This window comes from Carassius auratus, unplaced genomic scaffold (assembly GCF_003368295.1).
Source record: "Carassius auratus strain Wakin unplaced genomic scaffold, ASM336829v1 scaf_tig00038549, whole genome shotgun sequence".
NCBI lineage: Eukaryota > Metazoa > Chordata > Actinopteri > Cypriniformes > Cyprinidae > Carassius > Carassius auratus.
This window is the reverse complement of record NW_020526447.1, coordinates 20,248-28,392: the sequence shown is the minus strand read 5'-3', so window position 1 is coordinate 28,392 and position 8,145 is coordinate 20,248. Positions and strand designations below refer to the sequence as shown.

Sequence of the window (8,145 nt, the reverse complement as noted above, 5' to 3'; positions counted from 1 at the left end):
TTTAAACAGAAGACATAAAGACTACAAAATATACTTAAAATCATGTTTTATCTTGTTTCACCTGCCCTTCCTTTCTCACAGATGAACTGGGTCCTGGAGAGCAGGTGGTCGACGCCTCGGGTGCTACAGAGAAATCCTCTTGTAACTCCCTAGGCGACGATGTTCTTAGCTTGATGTGCAAAAAAGATACCTCATTTGGGGACTCTAGGGGCCACATGCGTTCTTGATCTTCCAAATCGGAACTATCAAGCCGCTGTGCTGCCCTAGCTTTTTTCTCCTCGGTTTCCACCAGAGGAGATCCCGCAGGTCTTTTTTGCACTTGAGCATTTGGGAGTGAACACTCAAATTCACTCCCACTGGATTCCTGCACCAACTCTGACACCGTTTGTAGGGAGGAGCTTGTTTCTCCCTCGGTCACTTCTCCTTCCGTACCTTTTTCCATTTCAATATCTGACTCCGCCCCTATGGCCGCCCCACTTCCTCCTTCCTGCCCAATCCCTGAGGCTGGCTGGGAATTTGAAATTCCCGCCAAAACCTCAGGGACCGCCTCCTCTTTCCTTTCTTCGTTTGTTTGGTGCAATGTGGGGCGGCCATTTTGAGCTTGTTGGCAAAACTTTTAGGGCAATCTCTGTAGAGGTGGTTTGAATCTCCACAAAGATTGCACCGCCTGCCATTGGTACACTGTTCAAACCCGTGACCAATTTCTTTGCACTTCCCACAAACTAATTCTTGGCATACATCGGCTAAGTGACCAAATTTCCCACATTCCAACATAACTTAGGCATACCCTGGTAATGAATGTAGCCTCTGTTCTCTCCAAGCACAATCATGGAGGGCAGATGTTTCAGGCCCTGGTAGCCCCCAGCGTCCTCCCATTGTTTAATGGGGATTCGCCAGGAGCATGTCCAGATACCATCTTCATCTAGCACCTTGACTGGCTGGCCTCGAACAGTGCAAAATCTACCCAGCCACACACATATATCTTCACCAGTCACAGTTTCATTGAACATTCTGACAATCACAGTTTTAAGTGTGTTGTCAGAAAGTTTCTCCACCATAAACATAGAGAACTGGGATTTAACAGATTCAAACCTTTGCCAAAACTCACTTAGCAGGGAAGCAGTCTTAAAACTCAAATCAAAACCTTTGTTCAGAGGCAGAGTCATCAAACAATTCAGGTCTTCAGGCTTAAAATGTAAGGTCTTTTGAACAAGCTTTCTGGAAAAGTCCATGCGGGACATACCCAGAAGCTTTCCATCGACCTCCTTGAATATAAAACGCACGCTGTGGTGCCTCCGCATGCCGGCACGAGCAGCCGACATGGTGGAGGCACCACCAGCACGCAGCGGCTAAAACAAACAATAAATTAACTAAATAAATTAGATAAAACCTTCTTACCTTAAAAACAAGTAGATTCTCCGCAAAGCGAGTCGTCTCCAATTAAAAGCCGCTTGTCAATTTACCTCTTGGAGGATAGAGGACTCGTGCCACAAGCCACACACGAGCCTAAAGGTCCACCTAGAGGCGATCGCTGTCTCAACCGTCCGACCAGACCACGTGATCTTAGCCAAAAGGCCGAGAAGCGATGCTGCTAAGACGCAGCAGGGAGGAAGCCGGACACGGCGATGCCCATCTCGGCTTTGGTAAGTTTTGGGAGACCTAAAAACGCTGGGGGATGGTACCCTGATAGCACACATACATCTAGGAGACGTCTATTTGACATATGAATTTACATCTGCAAGATGTAGTTTTAAGGCTGTTTGCTCATCTGCAATACGTCTATTGGACGTCTCCTTTTAGCAGTGTTTGGAAGGTTACTTTGGAAATGTAATAGGTTACAGATTACAAGTTACCCTGTTTAAAATGTTATAGTAGTATAACTTTTTCAATTACTTTATTAAAGTAATGTAACTAATTACTTTTGAGTACTTTTAGATTACTTTTCTAAATTTGTGAAAATTAAATAATAATAAATAAAAACATATACATCAACTCAAATACAGTTATCTAATAAGCATGTGTCATTCCTGTATAATAAACTCCTGAAACATTGGTGTTTTTTTAAACTGCTGTCTCTTTGTATATGATATGATAGGTAAAATGCATGACGTGACACAGAGCAGTTCTAGAAATGATGTTTATGTGCTCATGTACTCCTATATTGAGGCGGCAGAGGCTGACAACACTGCAAGCTTCAGTAGGCCTATTTGTATTAAATGAAACTGCATGTTTTTGCCATTAATTTACAGGAAGGGCGGACTGGGAAAAACAAAAAATTCTGTTAAAATTCTGGAAATTATTAGGGCGTATGTCTCAGAACAGTCAGTGCAATTTGGGAAAGAAATCAGTGAAATCTGTATGTGGATGTGTGTAAATATTCAAATGTAATTGCCTTTGTAATCGTTAAAAATTTCATAAGTAACTTTAATTTAATTACTAATTTTTTCTTCGTAACTGTAACTAATTACAGTTACATTCATTTTGTAATTAAATTACGTAATGCTGTTACATGTAACTAGTTACTCCCCAACACTGCCTTTTAGATGTCAGATAGATGTCAATTAGATGTCTTTTAGATGTTTATGATTTAGAAGGTATATAAAACTGACATCTGAAAGGCGTATGTCAGACGTTTGTAGATGGCAGATGCTTTCCAGATCAACAGTTCTTTAACAGACATCTTGCAGACGTAAGTGTGCTATCTGGGTAGTACCCTCCCCTGTCTACAACGTCACCGGGCCTCGTCCCGATCGGCCTGACGGAAAGTACGGCATGGCTCGTAACTCCCAAACGGTTGGTCGCAGAGCCACGTGCCTTATGACACCGGAATCCTTGGCTCGAGCCGAACGAGACGCAGGTCTCAGATTGGCCCGTCGCTCTGACGAAATTTTCGGGTATTTTGGATTTTGTCGAAAACCTTCTTTTGCAACCTGGCGCCAGGTATTTGGCCCAGTCCCACCCAAATCAGCACAGAAAGCTTCTCTGGAGTCTGAGTGTCAATAATCATCCAAAAATAGAGGAAATTTCCATTCACCTTGGCGAGGGGACCTCAAAACGTGCTAAGGTGGCGTGTCCGAGGTGGCTCGAATGGCTATAACTCCAGGAAGGAGTGAGATCCCTTCACCCAAATCGGCACACCTGTGCAGGGGCTCAGTCCGAGGCCAGGCGAAAAGGGACGCGGCGACAGGCCACTAGGTGGCGCCGTAAGCTGAAAAATAGGGAAAATGTAATGTAAATGGACAATCAAACAAAGATGAAAACACCTGCAACACTGCGGGATGGTAGTACCCTCCCCTGTCTGCAACGTCACCGGGCCTTGTCCCGATCGGCCTGACGGTGGAACTGCAGCGACGGAAAGTACGGCATCGCTCGTAACTCCCAAACGGTTGGTCGCAGAGCCACGTGCCTTATGTCACCGGAATCCTTGGCTCGAGCCGAACGAGACGCAGGTCTCAGATTGGCCCGTCGCTCTGACGAAATTTTCGGGTATTTTGGATTTTGTCGAAAACCTTCTTTTGCAACCTGGCGCCAGGTATTTGGCCCAGTCCCACCCAAATCAGCACAGAAAGCTTCTCTGGAGTCTGAGTGTCAATAATCATCCAAAAATAGAGGAAATTTCCATTCACCTTGGCGAGGGGACCTCAAAGCGTGCTAAGGTGGCGTGTCCGAGGTGGCTCGAATGGCTATAACTCCAGGAAGGAGTGAGATCCCTTCACCCAAATCGGCACACCTGTGCAGGGGCTCAGTCCGAGGCCAGGTGAAAAAGGGCGCGGCGACAGGCCACTAGGTGTCGCTGTAAGCGACAACAAAATTAATACGAATCGAAAAAAAGGACAACCAAACAACATGGAGACAGTTACAGCTAGGCTGCAGTCAGTCCAATCTACTTTCAAAGTAAGGTCTGCGCTATGTTCGAACTAAACTACCCACCAGGGTCCGATTTTTCAAGAGCGCAAGTGACTTTGTTTCACAGGCGCACAACACAAATCTCGCATGTGACAGAACTCCCCATTCTGAAAGGAAAATAAATAAAAAACTGTAAAAACCTCTTCTGCTTTGTTTCACCAACAATTTCAGGGGAGAGCGCGAACGCAGTCCCCCACTACCATAAATTATGCAGTCGAGATTCCCGCATTTGGGGAATTCGCAGGGGTCAGCATGGCCGGAGTGCAATGGACAAGCCTCGCCCTGGGTGAACCGCCTTCTTGATCATGGTGTCTCCCCTGCCAGGTAAGTATGAAGGCCCAGGCGGTCAGCCAGAGGTGTGATTTGCATCTCTACCATCCTCACCAACGGTTAGCCCTCCGCCCCCCCTCCAGGAAAGGAAGGACGGGTGCCTTCCGTTACTGGCCTGGAAACTGCCAAGCTCATGGGCCGGTGCTTCCCAACGCCAGTTTTAGATGACTCTCTTTAAACAAACACACCTGATTCGATGCGTCACCTCGTCTGTGAAAGACTTCAAGACCTCAGGTGGGTGCATCGTTAGTGGAAGAGTCCAAGACCCCAGGTGGACACATCAGGAAAAAAGTTTGCAATAAACCACAGCATCTGCAACGGCAGCTCTCATTCCTTGTTCTGCTATTCGACACAATAAATGGCAATCCCCAAAAAGGGAAAGCACACCGTTCCTGGAGACACTGCAATACCAGGCCGATGCATGGAGTGGACGGAGCAAGCCCCGGCTCCAGCTCCGTGATCTAAAAATCCATTTAATATGTAGTCCCCGGATGGGGGACGTATCAGATATTAAACTGATAAGAACAGATACTACACTTGATCTTAGCCAAAAGGCCGAGAAGCGATGCTGCTAAGACGCAGCAGGGAGGAAGCCGGACACGGCGATGCCCATCTCGGCTTTGGTAAGTTTTGGGAGACCTAAAAACGCTGGGGGATGGTACCCTGATAGCACACATACATCTAGGAGACGTCTATTTGACATAGGAATTTACATCTGCAAGATGTAGTTTTAAGGCTGTTTGCTCATCTGCAATACGTCTATTGGACGTCTCCTTTTAGCAGTGTTTGGAAGGTTACTTTGGAAATGTAATAGGTTACAGATTACAAGTTACCCTGTTTAAAATGTTATAGTAGTATAACTTTTTCAATTACTTTATTAAAGTAATGTAACTAATTACTTTTGAGTACTTTTAGATTACTTTTCTAAATTTGTGAAAATTAAATAATAATAAATAAAAACATATACATCAACTCAAATACAGTTATCTAATAAGCATGTGTCATTCCTGTATAATAAACTCCTGAAACATTGGTGTTTTTTTAAACTGCTGTCTCTTTGTATATGATATGATAGGTAAAATGCATGACGTGACACAGAGCAGTTCTAGAAATGATGTTTATGTGCTCATGTACTCCTATATTGAGGCGGCAGAGGCTGACAACACTGCAAGCTTCAGTAGGCCTATTTGTATTAAATGAAACTGCATGTTTTTGCCATTAATTTACAGGAAGGGCGGACTGGGAAAAACAAAAAATTCTGTTAAAATTCTGGAAATTATTAGGGCGTATGTCTCAGAACAGTCAGTGCAATTTGGGAAAGAAATCAGTGAAATCTGTATGTGGATGTGTGTAAATATTCAAATGTAATTGCCTTTGTAATCGTTAAAAATTTCATAAGTAACTTTAATTTAATTACTAATTTTTTCTTCGTAACTGTAACTAATTACAGTTACATTCATTTTGTAATTAAATTACGTAATGCTGTTACATGTAACTAGTTACTCCCCAACACTGCCTTTTAGATGTCAGATAGATGTCAATTAGATGTCTTTTAGATGTTTATGATTTAGAAGGTATATAAAACTGACATCTGAAAGGCGTATGTCAGACGTTTGTAGATGGCAGATGCTTTCCAGATCAACAGTTCTTTAACAGACATCTTGCAGACGTAAGTGTGCTATCTGGGTAGTACCCTCCCCTGTCTACAACGTCACCGGGCCTCGTCCCGATCGGCCTGACGGAAAGTACGGCATGGCTCGTAACTCCCAAACGGTTGGTCGCAGAGCCACGTGCCTTATGACACCGGAATCCTTGGCTCGAGCCGAACGAGACGCAGGTCTCAGATTGGCCCGTCGCTCTGACGAAATTTTCGGGTATTTTGGATTTTGTCGAAAACCTTCTTTTGCAACCTGGCGCCAGGTATTTGGCCCAGTCCCACCCAAATCAGCACAGAAAGCTTCTCTGGAGTCTGAGTGTCAATAATCATCCAAAAATAGAGGAAATTTCCATTCACCTTGGCGAGGGGACCTCAAAACGTGCTAAGGTGGCGTGTCCGAGGTGGCTCGAATGGCTATAACTCCAGGAAGGAGTGAGATCCCTTCACCCAAATCGGCACACCTGTGCAGGGGCTCAGTCCGAGGCCAGGCGAAAAGGGACGCGGCGACAGGCCACTAGGTGGCGCCGTAAGCTGAAAAATAGGGAAAATGTAATGTAAATGGACAATCAAACAAAGATGAAAACACCTGCAACACTGCGGGATGGTAGTACCCTCCCCTGTCTGCAACGTCACCGGGCCTTGTCCCGATCGGCCTGACGGTGGAACTGCAGCGACGGAAAGTACGGCATCGCTCGTAACTCCCAAACGGTTGGTCGCAGAGCCACGTGCCTTATGTCACCGGAATCCTTGGCTCGAGCCGAACGAGACGCAGGTCTCAGATTGGCCCGTCGCTCTGACGAAATTTTCGGGTATTTTGGATTTTGTCGAAAACCTTCTTTTGCAACCTGGCGCCAGGTATTTGGCCCAGTCCCACCCAAATCAGCACAGAAAGCTTCTCTGGAGTCTGAGTGTCAATAATCATCCAAAAATAGAGGAAATTTCCATTCACCTTGGCGAGGGGACCTCAAAGCGTGCTAAGGTGGCGTGTCCGAGGTGGCTCGAATGGCTATAACTCCAGGAAGGAGTGAGATCCCTTCACCCAAATCGGCACACCTGTGCAGGGGCTCAGTCCGAGGCCAGGTGAAAAAGGGCGCGGCGACAGGCCACTAGGTGTCGCTGTAAGCGACAACAAAATTAATACGAATCGAAAAAAAGGACAACCAAACAACATGGAGACAGTTACAGCTAGGCTGCAGTCAGTCCAATCTACTTTCAAAGTAAGGTCTGCGCTATGTTCGAACTAAACTACCCACCAGGGTCCGATTTTTCAAGAGCGCAAGTGACTTTGTTTCACAGGCGCACAACACAAATCTCGCATGTGACAGAACTCCCCATTCTGAAAGGAAAATAAATAAAAAACTGTAAAAACCTCTTCTGCTTTGTTTCACCAACAATTTCAGGGGAGAGCGCGAACGCAGTCCCCCACTGCCATAAATTATGCAGTCGAGATTCCCGCATTTGGGGAATTCGCAGGGGTCAGCATGGCCGGAGTGCAATGGACAAGCCTCGCCCTGGGTGAACCGCCTTCTTGATCATGGTGTCTCCCCTGCCAGGTAAGTATGAAGGCCCAGGCGGTCAGCCAGAGGTGTGATTTGCATCTCTACCATCCTCACCAACGGTTAGCCCTCCGCCCCCCCTCCAGGAAAGGAAGGACGGGTGCCTTCCGTTACTGGCCTGGAAACTGCCAAGCTCATGGGCCGGTGCTTCCCAACGCCAGTTTTAGATGACTCTCTTTAAACAAACACACCTGATTCGATGCGTCACCTCGTCTGTGAAAGACTTCAAGACCTCAGGTGGGTGCATCGTTAGTGGAAGAGTCCAAGACCCCAGGTGGACACATCAGGAAAAAAGTTTGCAATAAACCACAGCATCTGCAACGGCAGCTCTCATTCCTTGTTCTGCTATTCGACACAATAAATGGCAATCCCCAAAAAGGGAAAGCACACCGTTCCTGGAGACACTGCAATACCAGGCCGATGCATGGAGTGGACGGAGCAAGCCCCGGCTCCAGCTCCGTGATCTAAAAATCCATTTAATATGTAGTCCCCGGATGGGGGACGTATCAGATATTAAACTGATAAGAACAGATTTTTTTTTTTTTTTTTTTTTTTTATTAAACCAAAATATACATTCCATCAGAAAGTATAACCATCAATCCAACACATTCTTACTTTGCTCTTATACCTTCTTAGAAACAGGCTAAATAGACCTTTGTATTACTTTGCATAACCGTGGCATTTTAAGCTACAGAC

At 45.7% G+C, this 8,145-nt stretch overlaps 4 non-coding genes across 4 annotated transcripts; all 4 read right to left on the bottom strand.

Annotated features, from left to right (window-relative positions):
• Window positions 1–4,074: 4,074 nt before the first annotated feature.
• Window positions 4,075–4,238, bottom strand: LOC113083518 (U1 spliceosomal RNA). Its single transcript, XR_003283295.1, has one exon. It is a non-coding gene; the product is annotated as a U1 spliceosomal RNA (small nuclear RNA).
• Window positions 4,239–4,612: 374 nt separating this feature from the next.
• On the bottom strand, window positions 4,613–4,803 carry LOC113083514 (U2 spliceosomal RNA). Its single transcript, XR_003283292.1, has one exon. It is a non-coding gene; the product is annotated as a U2 spliceosomal RNA (small nuclear RNA).
• Window positions 4,804–7,290: 2,487 nt separating this feature from the next.
• Window positions 7,291–7,454, bottom strand: LOC113083520 (U1 spliceosomal RNA). The gene has a single exon (XR_003283297.1). It is a non-coding gene; the product is annotated as a U1 spliceosomal RNA (small nuclear RNA).
• Window positions 7,455–7,828: 374 nt separating this feature from the next.
• LOC113083516 (U2 spliceosomal RNA) lies at window positions 7,829–8,020 on the bottom strand. The gene has a single exon (XR_003283293.1). It is a non-coding gene; the product is annotated as a U2 spliceosomal RNA (small nuclear RNA).
• Between the last annotated feature and the right edge of the window lie 125 nt (window positions 8,021–8,145).